Raw genomic sequence first — 15,048 nt, 5'->3', positions numbered from 1 at the left:
ATATGTTGCCATGGATAATTGCATTTACAATTACCCATGACAAATTATAGAAACCTTGCATGAGTAGCAATAGGATTGTAGCTTGTATCATTCTAGGTGGTTCTACAGTATAGTTGTACACCACTCAATTTTATTTATGGTTGTCTAAATATATTGTGTAAAGATTGGATTGTAAATTTGGTTGACCATATACATTGCCCTGGAATCTGTTTTGTAATGAATGTGTGATTTAAATACCGACATGTATTCTTACATCAAACAGAAACTGAGACTCTAATCTGGATGCTTGTACACTTGAAAAAGGAAGTTGATGAAGTTCATATATTACCAGAACTGCCACATATATGTGAAATATACAAAGGTCCCAATTTGATTGATAGAGCAAATTGTTATGAGCTTCAAGTAAGATCTTCATCTCATTAGGGCCAGGCAAACGCTTGTCTCTCCAGAATCATTAAATGCACCCGGTGACCTTCAGCCAGTGGCTCCTTCACAACTTGACCAAAGCATAAAACGTTGTTGTGGGGATAATGCGGGGAGGAGGAGAACCATATGTGCCACTTGAGCTTATTGTTCTATAAATGCAATAAATAAATATTATTTTTCTATAAATGCAATAAATAAGGCTACTTAGACCAGGGTTTTGTTCCCACAATAGCCATCCTGATACCTCCAAGAAGCTAACATCACAGTTGTCCATTTTATTAACATTTGTTTGTTGCATCTTGCTAGATTGTAAACTTGAGGGAAGGGGCTGTCTTATTTTTATTGATCTGTAAGGCACTGTGGGGAGCTTTTCTGACTGGAGAACTGTGTATAAATGTTTTAACGGTATAACCCTAAATATGTCTAAATACACCTAAATAAACAAGGCATGAATGTAATAGCACTCTCCCACTTGTGTTTTCCAGAAATGGGTATTCTGAGGTTATATTGCCTCCAGTACTGGAGATAAGTCATTGTGATGATTGGTTAGTCATACAGGCCTTATCTTCCATGAAGTTGTCCTTCAGTACAATCCAAACTGGAGAACTGAAAGCTCATAGTAAGCCTTTCACAAAAAAAGCAGCAGCAGTGTTACACACTGGAAAACTCTCTCTGTGTTACATGTGCTGTAGCAGTGCCTAATAGCGGATGATACGTAAGTTCTAGCAGAGATCGGGCCAGCTTCTAAGCAGCTGCTCAGCTGTCCTGAGTTTTCTCTGCTTGCATATCAGTTGGTTGCCATATCAACAGAATAAGGAGAGATGGATTCCAGTTTCTGCTGTAAAATCCAGCTCTGGGTTTTACACAAATGTGGGGCCCATTCATCCAGATGCCCCCTTGAAATTCCACAGTTGTTTGACCTCAAAGTAGTTGCAGCTTCCCTACCCATCTATTCTTGCCTCTGTGACATCATAAGTTCTTGCACCCTAGTCTTTGGTTTTGCATGTAAAATCTGAGGGAACAGGAGGATGCTGGTCTGGCCTCCTGGTCCACACAGAAACCTAGTACAGTACTGTAATGGGACATATCAAAGGTCAGGCAGAGGAAGTATATGGCTAAGCTCCCATGAAATTTCTTCTTTTTTAATAGATACTGTTGTTATGCAATAGCAAGAATTACCTAGGGTAGAAATTTGTGAATATTGGTTCTATCAAGAAACTCTCACACTTGATTTTACTAGCCCAGTTGAAAGCTAGCACATCTTCAGCTTAGGCTTCCAAAGATATACAGACTGGAGTTTGAACATAATTCTGATCAAATGCTGTGGCATATTTCTTTTCCTGTGAGTGGAATTCTTTGAATTACAGCCTTTATGTTTGCTGTACAAACCATTTAGTACCTCTTGCAGTTTCAGTCTTGCTTTATTTGACTGTTCTTCCTGTAAACTCTGCCTACAGTTCTTAAAATACATCTTATTGGGTGGAGGCTAAACAGACAAAAAGGGCATAGGCAAGCAAAAATGATCAAACTTCATGAAGCAGCAATTCAGACAACTCCAAAACTATATGGACCGGAAGTTATCTGTCTTCTAATTTATATTCGCATATGATATACAGTGGATTTTTTTTTTAAAAAAAGAATCTTAGGATCATTACACTGAAAGTCCCCTTGCTGGCAGAATCTCCCCTGAGTAGGTGATTAAGCTGATTAAGTTGTTGGAAATGGTTACTTGCTTGGCTTTGTTCCATTTAATAAGAATTCTTCCTGTAATTTTTATCTCTCTGTGCCAACAAAGGTCTCAAACTATTATTTCTTAAAGTCAGAATGTTTATTCCTCTCACCATCAAGGATACGATTCAACAGATCAAAGAAATTCCTGCAACTAGTGGTAAAATACAGTATTTGGCAAATTTTGTTGCCCTTTCACTGGCAACCAAAGACATATTTTTATTCAGGCAAGCTTTTGACATCAAGTTTAGTCTGTTTATTTAGTTGCTACTTTTATATCCTGCCCTTTCCCACAATAAAATTAAGGGGGTATATGCTGCTCTTTCCCTGCCTATTTTATCCTAAGAACGGCCTTGTGAGATATGTCAGCTTGAGACATTCTGATTGACCCAGGGTCACCCCAGGAGTTTGAGAGACAAGTGGGCATTTGAATCTAAGGCTCCCCAGTCTTAGTCCATCATGTTGGGTACTACATCACACTGAGTCATAGGTGGTTCAATGGGTTGTGACAAGGTGGGTCCCAGGTCTGTCTTTTGTTGACGTGCTTTTGTTTTTAATTTAGGGGCATCCTTTCACTAATATCTTGAAATACTGTATTTCATATCATATTTAATACATAATTGTTAATACTAGACACCCTGAGTATCTTTTCTGATTAAAAAAGTAGAGTACAAATAAAATAAATGCAGAAATATGGATACACCTGAAAATCAGATTTTTTTTTTTTAAATGACCACTTTGTGGTCTTACTCTCGCAGTTCAGTGTTTATTCAAACACTCTGTTCAGTTTTGAATGGGTTCTGGGATCCTTCCAACATGCACAGAGTGATTCTTTGTTTGCTTCCAACACTTGCCTTCATGAAGACACCACTCATCACAACACTGGCACCCTCCTTTGTAACCAAGGTGGTTGCAAGCATATTACAGGGAGATGATGAGAACCTACACTGTCTTTTAAAGCTGGTGTCTCTTCCTGTCCATCACAGTCATTTCAACAGCTAGCAGCTGCACTAAAAGGATGCTTTCAAAAGACTGAAGATGAAAATGTCTGGAGCTATGCCAGGAAGTTATTAAAATAATGGAAGTCCTCTAGGATCGCCTCCCCATTACTTTGCTGCTGCAGTTCTTGGCTTCAGGAGCTGAGAGTATGGAGAGACTTTAGACAGTTGCACAGTTTTTCCAAATCACTAATCTATATCATTTGTACATTCTTCATAAAACGTTGGTGCACTGTTAACTGTAAGCAATCTTATTTGCAGTCCAGTGCAACTGAGTATCTTGAACACTGCAGATGTACTGAGAGGAACGTTGAACACAGAACAGAGAGACCTGGATTCCGGTTTCCACTGAACCATGAAGCTGTGGTGGTGGTGGTGGTGGTGGGGAGAAGGCATAAGCCCTTTTATATGGAACACAGTATCCATCGAGAGTGCAACCTTCTTTTTCAAGAAGTTCTCCATGTCAAAGGCTGTCTAGTTCAACTTAAAAGATAAAAGCCAGCATCTGATTGCCAACAAATGCTTGCATAAGTGAAATGGTGCAAGTCATGGCAGTGAACTACCACTGATTAATGAGGTGTTGGTTGTATTTCTGGTGACCATAACTTATAGCATTCCATTTACACAATTTATAATAATAATAACAATCTTAAAACTGCAGAGCTGGAAGGGACCCTATAGATCATAAAGTCCAGCCCCTGTCAAAGAGGCACTGTGGGAAATCCAACTCCCAACCTCTGGTTCCACAGCCAGAGACCTAAACCACTTAGCTATCCAGCAGTTCCATTGTGACCATGCTTATTGCATTTCGTTTACACAAAGGAAAAATGGCAGTTGGATTCTGGCCAAAGGACAAGAAGGGAAATCAGAAATCTAAGTGTCACTCATCCGCACTGAGCACCTGGTCAGAAGATTCTGCAGAAATACAAATCAACAGGCCATGGATCAAGTGTGAAGTGTAGTAATTCTGCTAAGTTACACTGTAAAAACATTTCTAATGTTGCACATGTGTGTATAAATTAATACTGTATTCCCAATTTTCTACAAACTGGAATGCCTTTCTGTCATCCTTGTTTGTGATATGTAAGGGACCATGCTGCATGAAGCTCACTAGGTGTAACTCACAATCATTCTGCAAAAATTAATTTCCAGAATTTTTTAGAGGTTTAATGTACACCTTGAAGGATGGAGTACAAGGCCTTGTTTCTTTGCATCCAGTTATTTTTGGAAAATAATACTCCACTGCATAATTCAATTTGGCAATATCCAGTTATTTTTGGATGGGCAAATTCTTGTGTGAAGCATGCTATCAGCACAGTAAGGAATGATTTGCCTAAGGTAGGGGGGAATATATTCCAATTAAAATACAGCTAGAGCTGAATTCTGAGGAAGAGCTGATGCATCAAATCCTTTATTACCATGTTTCCCCAAAAATAAGACAGGGTCTAACATTAATTTTTGCACCAAAAAACACATTAGGGCTTATTTTCAGCAGATGTTTTATTTTACAGTCATGTCATCTTCTGGTTGCTGCACAATGTGGCACAATCATCGAAGGAGGGGTTTCACTTAACTGGGGCTTATTTTTGGGGTATGGCTTATATTACGAGCATCCTGAAAAATCATACTAGGGCTTATTTTCAGGAAACAGGGTAGACTGAACACTGAACTCTGAATTTATTGCACTATGCAGGTTCCTAGGGTGGAAAGGAAATGAAATATAATGCAAATGGCTTTATTTGATATTAATAATGTAATGTAGTTTTTTCTTAATGTTTCCAGTCAGCATAAAGCCTTATGTGCAATTTTAAAAAATATCTGAAATGTTGTGAAAGTGATACCAAAATCTTTTCAGTGCTTTTTGTGAAATATAAAATCTGATAATGCTTTTAAAAACAAACTTTACAGAATCTCTTCAAAATAATACATGAGGGAAAGGTACCATAAATGTTGTGTACTATATAAAAATATGGGGTTGACACCTGGACAAATCCATGTAAAGTTCCCCTGTTCAAAATATCCAGTATTATTGCATCATGCTCTGCATTTTCCACCAGTGAGTGGTGTTGCACATTAGCAACTCATCATGTAAATGAGAAAAGGGTAAAAAAATGCTAAAAGGTGAAGGCTTTTTCTGTTTGGTGCTTCCCAACAGAGCTTAACAGAGGAATAAAAGTTGGACAGACTTCAGGGACTGAATGACCAGAGTGAGTTTTGAGGGGGGAGTTCCAAGGGGTAGGCCCCTAACAAAAATGTTTGTTTGTTTGTTTGTTTGTTTATTTATTTAATTTATATGCCGCTCACACTACCCAAAGGTCTCTTTATGGGTATATGAGGGGGTGCTGATAAGTACTGAGCTTTTCCCAGAAAACACTGAGCTAGGAAGCTATAAATTGCAGGGTGTATGGGCCAATTTGTCTGTATTCAACGGTGCAAAAATCAACTACCTATGATTTTAACTTATCTTTCATGTTCAGGTCCAAAGTGAACACGGCAGCGCCTCTAGAAAAGTTCAATGTGGAAGAGCATAGGACCATAATCAAGTTCCTGTTTCTCCAAGGGAAAGGTGCAAAGCAGATCCATGATGAAAGGTCACAAACTATGGGTGATAGTGGCCCTTCATATGCAACAGTTAAACATCGGGTTGTCAATTTTAAAACTGGCCATTTCGTTGTTGAAAGTGAGAAACCCAGTATTCTTTCTCTGTGCCTGCAAATGTGAAAGTAATCCATGACATGAATATCAGCCAAAAGTATTGCTATATATCAGAAAATATCACATGAGGGAGTTGGTGCCATTATCCACAACAACTTGGAAATGAGAAAGCTGGCAGCAAAGTGGATCCGCAAACTTTTGACAACCTAAGAAAAGAGGAAACATGTGGAGTCATTGGTGGCTGTTTTGGAACATTTTGCAAGAAGTGAGTCAGATTTCCTGGGCAAAATGGTAACTGGTGATGAGACATGGATCTATTGTTATGATCCTGAGACAAAGGAACAGTCTGAGGAATGGAGGCACACTGGTTCCCCCAGGCCAAAGAAGTTCTGAGTGCAAAGGTCGGTGCAGAAGTAAATGGCAACAGTTTTTTGGATAAGAAGGGAGTTCCGCTGATGCCCCATCCACCCTATTCTCCCAACCTGGCTCCTTCTGACTATTATTTGTTCCCCAAAATCAAAAGACCCCTAAAGGGACAATGATTTGTGAATGTTCAGGAGGCAACTAATGCTGCAAATGAGTGGTTACTCATTTGGAAGAATGAGTTGGAACCAACAGTTGGAAGAATTTTATTTGAACGGACTTAAGAAGCTGCAGGACAGATGTTGTAAGTGCATTGACTTCCTGGGGAAATATGTAGAATAGTGTGGCAGTTACAACTTCCTAGCTCAATTTTTTCTGGGAAAGGCTCAATACGTATTAGCACCCCCCCCCCATAGTTACATATTACTGGACTTTCCTAACAGCCTTTAAGGCTCCCAAAGGAAAGGGCATTCACAGAAAAACAGGAGAAAGTAAAAAAGGTAACAGATTATGCAAGGGAAGAGACACTTCAGCAGTGGTGACCTGCAAACTGTGCGCAAAATTTCTCTTTGTGCCTGATAACAACATGGGATACACAGGTAGCAAGCATAAATTGGCTGCACTTTTGGAAGAGAAAATGAGGGAACTGGAGTAGCGGCTTCTCTGTATGTGTGCGCGCGCTCATGTGTGCGTGTATGTGGCCCTGATAACAGGGGACTGGGTTTTGGAAGGTGGTATCCAACTTCCAGAGGTCCACAGGTTCCTGATCCCAGCTTTAACCCAAGAGTTTGGAATGTTTAAATATATGTGGTTAATGCCCTACTAGACGTGTTCAGGATCAGTTTAACAAATGTAATTATGGGACAATAAATACAGACCATGTCATAACACCAAGATAAAACAAACTTCACAGTTATGGTTTCATAAAAAGCTTGTTACTCTTCAAAGATGATGCAAGGCTCTGTTTTTCCTGGAACAAGGCTATTACAACAACTACCTCTTTTTAAAGATATACAGAAACAACTATTTATTTATTTATTTATTTATTTATTTATTTATTTATTTATTTATTTATTTATTTATTTATTTATTTATTTATTTATTTATTTATTTATTTATTTATTTATTTATTTATTTATATCCTGCCTATCTGGTCAAGCAAGGACCACTCTAGGCGGCTATGTTTAGAAAAGGGGGCCGTGCAAACCATCCTGGCTTGATCCTACAACTTGAGAACTAAATTATACATAGGAAACCAGAAGTCAGTCATTTTTAGTTCTGAGGATGGCCTGTGATGGTGGGAAACTGGTTGATATGATTTCCATTGATGAGCAGGAAAGAAAGCTTGAGGAGGGAAACTGAGGAATATCTATTTAAGACAATCTCTGATAGCTTTTATAATGACCTAAAGAAGTGTGCTTGGCCAAAGAAATCAGTGACTATGTATAGAGATAATCTTATTTTCAGGTGTACGAGTGTCCCATCTGCAGATGGGGAAATGAGATCTCATCTTTCAGGACAGACAGGCTTTCCCAAATTGACCATATTCAGATATGCGAGACCCCACCATTCCTAGCTAACAACTATGCTATCAGATTGCCAGATTGGGGAAGCTAATTTTAAAATAAGAAGAGCAGCTAGATGTGTCATTAGGTGTTTATGTTGATAATGCAATTTCTTTAAATCCCACTATTTCAAAATTAAATTTAAATGATGATTGAAAAACAATGGTGCTATTAATTGCATTGGCATCTTCAAGATTACAAGAAATTAATCTCCCCATTTCTAACTGTTAACGTTAACACACAAAACTTTCAAACCTAACATTCCAAGTTGGACTCTAACAGTTAAGAATTTTCAAGAACAAGTATCAGTTATATTTAGTATTTGTTCATTAGATAATTGCTGAAATGTTGGTAGAATTTTGGAATAAGTACTCTATACAACTGTTACGGCAAGCTGAGTGGGTTTGTATTAAGGGGTGTTAGCTTGACCTTTACCAAAAAAGCCTTTTAAGGCTTTTGTTTATGCTTCTCAAACAAGAAGGAACAGGATAAATGAAAATAACAAGATCAGTAGATATTTAAAGCATAGACATCTAATTAAATGAAAAACTGAAATTAATGAAGACTGAAAGCAACATTTATAAATGCATTTCCCCAGAGAATTGCACATGCAAAAAACTAATTTAGAAAAATAATAAGCCTAATTACTTCATTGGAAATTAACCATGATGTAATGCTGCCATGGTGAGAAGTTGGATGAATGATTTAATTCAGTTTTACATTCATTTCAACTTCTTATTCTTTTGAAACATTCAGTTACTCACATTATTTGTTATTTATTGAGATTTAGATGGTATTCTACCCACAAGCTTACACTACAATATAATACACCTAAGAGTTTCAGCAAGTTGGGTTCCTGGCTGTGGAACTGGTGACAAGGATTTTGATTCCCTGCTATACCTCCCTAAAGAAGGAAAAAAACTGTAGTCTTGAGTAAGCTGCACAAACCCAAGGCACTCCCTGAAAAAGGGAATGATAAACCACTTGGGGTGCTTCATACCTAGAAAACCCTCAAAATGACTACCCTAAGTTGGAACTGACAGTACATAATTGCTATTATTAGAGTTTCCTACCCTGGTACTTGGGCAAAGCATGACAGCGACCTCAGGCAGCATATTTTTGGAGTCATAAAAGAGCAGCACCTTAACAGTTACTTAACACAATTCTGAATTTTCAGTTATGGACATTGGACAGACTATTCCTAGGATTTTTCTAACTTTGATATCACAATAACTTGGCAGGCTTTGATGACTCTAGACAAGTGGGGCTGGGGCTTCTCCAACCATCTTGGATCCCATGGCATAGAGCTGTAAGAACAGGTCTAAATTACTCAAAGGGCAGCAACTGATCCTTTAGTACTAACAACAAGATTTCTAAATTGGACCTTTCTTCCAATAAATTATTTCCTATATCTAATTTTTCCCCATATAACTCTGCCCAAAGGCTATGATGGGTAGGACTTCTTAATGCTGTTCAGATTGTTTTCTCTATTCTTTGTTTATATTATATTATTTTATTTGTTTTGTCTTGCTTTGTCAGATTTTTATTGTTAACTGCCCAGAATAGTGCTGTGCGCTAGCAGGGCAATATATAAACGAAATCAATCAATCAATCAGTCAGTCAGTCAGTCAGTCAGTCAGTCAGTCAGTCAGTCAGTCAGTCAGTCATACTAAGGCTTCCTTTTCCATCCAGAGTTTTACAGCATCTCCTACTATTTTCTTCAAACTCTGATTTAAACAGAGTTTAAATAGCAAACATCTGAATGATTGGTTTAAGAAATTCTTCTCATGCCTTTTCTGATACTAGCCAGTGATTTCATAAACTGTGTCTTGGCTTTGGGATGGGGGGTGGTGGTATATGCCTAGCACTGAATTCTTAGGTTATCCAAACATCAGCATGGAAATAAATATGAATGGCTTATAAAATCAAATACGTAGCTTATTCTGGCTGAAGTAAATCTCCTGTCTCACAATAAGGAATTATAGATTTTACATAGGACAGAATGTAAAGAGCAAAGTGTTTTGGTTTTTTTACTAGTCATGGTTCAAACATGTGTCAACTTGTGGATATGCCCCTTGGCAGCACAACCTGGTGCCACCCATTTGGGCAGACTGGATGGATTTCATGCTAAACAAACACCACACAGACCCATTTTAATGGCTTATATTTAATACAATTCTAAGTGCTTAAGCATCGCTAGCAGACTAGAGGAACTGACCTCTAGAAATATTTCACACCTTATGTCTAAAATAGCCTTTTCCAGTCCAGTGCTCTGAGTGCCAGCTGCAATCATCGCTCCCCATCCAGCATGACCCTTGTTATGTTCACCCCCTGCCTCGTTCCTTTTTCTCTCAACCCAAAGGGCTCATGGGTGACGTTCCTTCTTTCTTTCGCTGCCACCAGTGGGTTTCTTTATCCACGCTGTAAAGCAGTGGTTCTTAACGTGGGCGATAATGCCCCCCAGGGGGCGATTTCATTTTTCAGGGGGGCAGTAGAACGAAAAGGGGCGGTGTGGGGGCGCTGGAGCAGAAGGGGGGCGGTAGGGGGGCGCTGGAGCAAGCCAAACCTGTGAAGATGGCTACAGCCTTTTTACAGTGTGCATGAATATATATTTTCCTCTAATCTTAATTTAGTTTCAGAGTTTTTGACTTGAAAGTTTTAGTTCCTGCATTGTAGTTTGTTTTTATGCCCTTTTTAATATTTCTTTTTGCGTCTTAAAATTCGCTTGCAACTAAATCATTAAATGTTACTTTTTGGGGGCATTTCATTTTCTTGGAATTGAATTTTGTTTTCAGGGGTCATTGGATTTAAGTGTCATAAATAAATAAATAAATAAATAAATAAATAAATAAATAAATAAATAAATAAATCATCACCGTGGGGAGGGGGGCGATGATAACTTCCTCAATGGCTCAAGGGGGCGTTTCCTTCAAAAAGGTTAAGAACCACTGCTGTAAAGGACTTTAGTCTGGCACTGGCTGCCAACAACAGAACTGGTTTATTAAAGGGCATTAGGGTAATTCAGGATCACAGATGTTCTTTATTCATTTCATAGAATCAAAATAATTGAAATATCACATATTCTACCACACATTCAATCACCTCCTGTTTTATTTATTCACTTTAACCAGCTTATCTTTATTAGTTTCATTTCCCACACTTTCTCTGACAACCTCTCTCCTCCTCACTCCCTCTCTCTCTCTCTCTGACTTAACTGACTTGCTGCCTCCGCCCCTCCTGTCCTTTCATAGGCTTATGCAAACCTATGCATAACTCCAGCTATGAGTGACAGGCGTGACGTGGGGCATCCGTCGTAACCATACTTTTACCAGAGCTCCTAGCATGTAGGTTCATGCCATGACCCTGTATCACTTGTAGTTAGGTAGCTGTCAATGGCACATGCTGATGAGCTGTAAAGACTTTCCTTCTACTTTTCCATCACCAGCTCAATAGTGAGGTGAACAGGTAGGGTTTATAGGAAACTCCAGGTGAGAAGAGGACAGTTGAAGATTAGCAAGTGAGATGATCTGGAGGAGGACTTGATTTCTCCTGTGTCGAATTAAACCAGTGAAGAAATAACTGGTGGTAATAGTTCTCTTATTTGAATGAAACACCATTGTTTGGATTCCAAGGTTTGTTTTTTGAGGCAAAGGATATGACCCTTGATGATGACCACAGATATTAAAATTTAAACCTGAAAATCTTTAATTGAATTGAATTGGTTTATTAATTGGTATTAAACAGTGGGTTTCAAAAGGAATCCAATGACACCTAATAGCAAATTTTTAATTGGCACCTTTAAAATTGCTCTTTTTGCCACGTTGGAATTTCCTTTCCCCAGCTATTACTATTTTTTCAGAGACAGAACAAATCCCATAATACAATTGTGAAAGAAATGCACTTGAAAAGGGTAAGAAGACTATAGGTCATTTTGTAAACCTTTGCCTCAAAATACAAAACTGAGGGACTCCTGGTGGTGTTGGTCTATGGCTTCCGGAAACCCTGCCCAAAGGCTGTATGGGCTAGGACTTCTGGGAGCTGTAGTACAAAAATACCTGAAGTGCCAAGGTTAAGAATCAGTTATAAGCCGCTAGTTTTCAAGGTGAAATGTATGTGCAGCTCTCTCTGGGGAGGATGAATGAGGGCACACAGATATAGCATAAGTAATTATGTTTTTAATGCATTAAGGGGTATGTCAAAATTAAAAACATTATTTTTAAAACATTAGATAAGACAATGGCCAAATTCCTGTTGCTTAATGTAGTAAATCTAAGTACAGTAGGCCCAGTGTATCACTGTGAATTTAGTGAGTCAGCTTCTCTGTAAGATCCATTGATTTAAATGGGTCTACAACTTATTGTGCTAAAGTTGTAAGTCTACAGTAGTTCAATAAATGGAACTTACAGAGCAGTCAACTCATCAAATTGCTAAACAACACGATTTTGGCCATTGCTTTTTCTCTTATTTGACTGGAAAGTATGAGTGTGATGTTAAGACAATAATTTTAATGTATTGTTTTAGAGGACATTAGGACTTCTTGGAGACAGAAAGCTTTCAGACTAAGTGGGCTATAGGAAATAACTAGGAGAATTCAATCAAAGGCCTGTTAATGAATTGCTGATAGTTAGTCTTATTCAATATGTTAGAAATTTATACATATTACTGAACTATTAGTATTCTTTTAGGCATACAGCATTGTCTTGCCTATTACACTGAATGGTTCAGATGATGTGGAGTTTGGTTTGCACGAGACAGAAACTGCGAATTGAATTCTGTGTAGATATGACTACTAACAATCAAATAATGTGATCTTCTCATGATCTGTCCTACATTCCAAGGGAATCTCTGAAAGTAGAGAGCTAGTTTTTTTTTCTCATTTTGCTGACACAGAACATTTTATCTATGGTTACACTTTGGGATTTCATCCATCATCCACATCACCTGTTTATCTGCCATTGATGTCCATTATATTACAACATACTCTCAATCAGTAATTGGAGCCATCTCTATCTTATATCTTTATTTAAATGTTTGGCTTATTGCCATTTAACCAAAAACAAACATTACCTGCGACTATTTTATTAAGCTTTCTTTGTAAAATGTTACTCTTAACATGTGAACTGAAGTTTACTCCATTTATTATAACACTCTTCATAATACTGTGCAATCAAGTGCAAATGATCTTCCGCCTTCTCAATTAACAGAGTATTAAGCCTTCCCTGAAGAGCAATAAACTCCTTTAATATGACAGGGGTACAAGTTCATTTATATGCTTCTACCAAGGTGTGTTTCCAAATCTATGTGAAATTCCCTTAGCTGCTTTTTAATTGTCAAGGTGAAGCAAGGCAGTTATGTTTTCTTCTGCTGGCGTTAAATCATATCCCATAGGACACATGCCTTGTATCTAATAGATAAATCTATTTTCAAAATATTATTTTAGTGGTTTTTTAAAACGCTCTTTTGATTAGTGCTTTTGGTCATAACTTCTCCCCTCAACCAGCAATTTTTTCTCCTCTTCAATATTTTCAGTGGGAATAAGATTCAAATAAAGACTGATCCAGCCTTTTACCTCTTTCGTGCAGGAACAACCCATTCAGTCACTCATTAGCATGCTTATTTTTATCTGTTATGAAATGAAAAAATAGAGCAGGTATATCCACTACTTTGTTTTGTTTCTTGAGGCATTTACACTGTGCATTTCTTGAAAGAGGGAACAAGTTTAAATAAAAACACACACAATTGCCTTCCCCATATACCCTGACACAACTCTTTCTTTTTTTCTTCATTTTACTATGTTAGGCAAAAATTCAGGAAACAGGTATGAGGGGGATGTGGAAATGATGGGGTACTTCAAGTTCGTTTTCCAGACACATGGGATTTTTTTTTGAGGTAACCACAAGGTGAAAAGCAACAAGCCAAGTACAGTGTATATTAGACCAATGCTAATTCTTACTCTCTCTTACTTAATCCGGCACATCTGAGAAACACTTTTGTATTTAACCCTCAAGGTTTGCTGTTCACAGTTTATAAAGATAATAGAATAGACGAAAAAATGCAAGGGTGGACAAGTCAGGGCATAAGTTTCTGTGTGAGCTTTGATATAAGACTCAAAGAAATTGCTGTGGGGTTATATGACTCTCAGTTACTGGACACATTAACAAATAAACTGGCATTAAGGACTGTTCTTTATGATGCAGTCTGTGGTTTATGCAGGAGTTCACTGTGAACGGGAAATGCCTGGCTATGTGGAAAGACGGTAGTGGTAGGAAAGTTCTAATAGCACAGGTTACCTGCTGTCAAGTTAATTCTGAGTTATCACAATTTGTTGTAGTCTGTAGACTGTCAGTGCTACGCTCCCTCTAAGTTTCCATGATTGAGCAGGGATGTAAACCCAGGTCTTCTGGATCCTAGTCCAACATGCTATATGCTACACTACACACTATTCAGATACCCAATAGCACATCAGCCTATGGATTGCTTCAGGCACATCACTTTCAATTACTCTTCATTCCTTCATTTCACAACGCTGCATAATTAGCATGAACCAAAAATGTCCTTCTGCTATATTTTTAAACTTGTAGTACGTTCTAATGGCAACTTCCTTGCACACAAAGATAACATAACTGTTCTCCATGAGGTTGATGCACATTTGAAATTCAGTGAAAAATCCAGTGTCATACCTGTGCCGCTTAACAAGGAAATGCAGTGTGTGTAAAACTACACAGTGTGGCTTTATTATATTAACACAGAATATGAGTTCTTTTTCTTTTATTGCTTTGCCTAACTTTAGAATAGGACAGATGACTTTAAACAAGCTAAATCAACTAATACTTGCATCATTTCAGAACATCTGAAACTCTGCCATGAACAGAATTCTCAGATTCCCTTGATTTGAATGGGCTGTGACTCCTTGTCATTTTGAAGTGTGTATATGTATCGTGTGGATTTTGTGTCCCAAGCTTAGAAGAAACAGATGTATTTCCCATTTCTAGCTGAACTCTTCCACAAACTTGGATGGAAAGCGAACCAAAGAGTTGCTGTATAATCTATATATGTAGCCAAATCTATAACAATTTATCCTTAAATTATTAGTTTATATCAATTATACAGTACTGCTTGAAGATTGCTATACTGAAATTCAGTCTAGACAAGACACAGGTACCAGTTCTTCATGTATGCCAGAGATCGCAGACATTGGCAGGACTAATGATTGGTTCCTCTATAGTATTCACCACAGGGTGAAATACCCACTCATGCTTTTTTTGTTCAAAAATGCCTGTCAGAGAATGTGAGGAGACATGTCAGTTACTTCC

The sequence above is a fragment of the Pogona vitticeps genome, chromosome 3 (genome assembly GCF_051106095.1).
Source record: "Pogona vitticeps strain Pit_001003342236 chromosome 3, PviZW2.1, whole genome shotgun sequence".
Lineage (NCBI taxonomy): Eukaryota > Metazoa > Chordata > Lepidosauria > Squamata > Agamidae > Pogona > Pogona vitticeps.
This window is presented reverse-complemented; position numbering follows the sequence as displayed.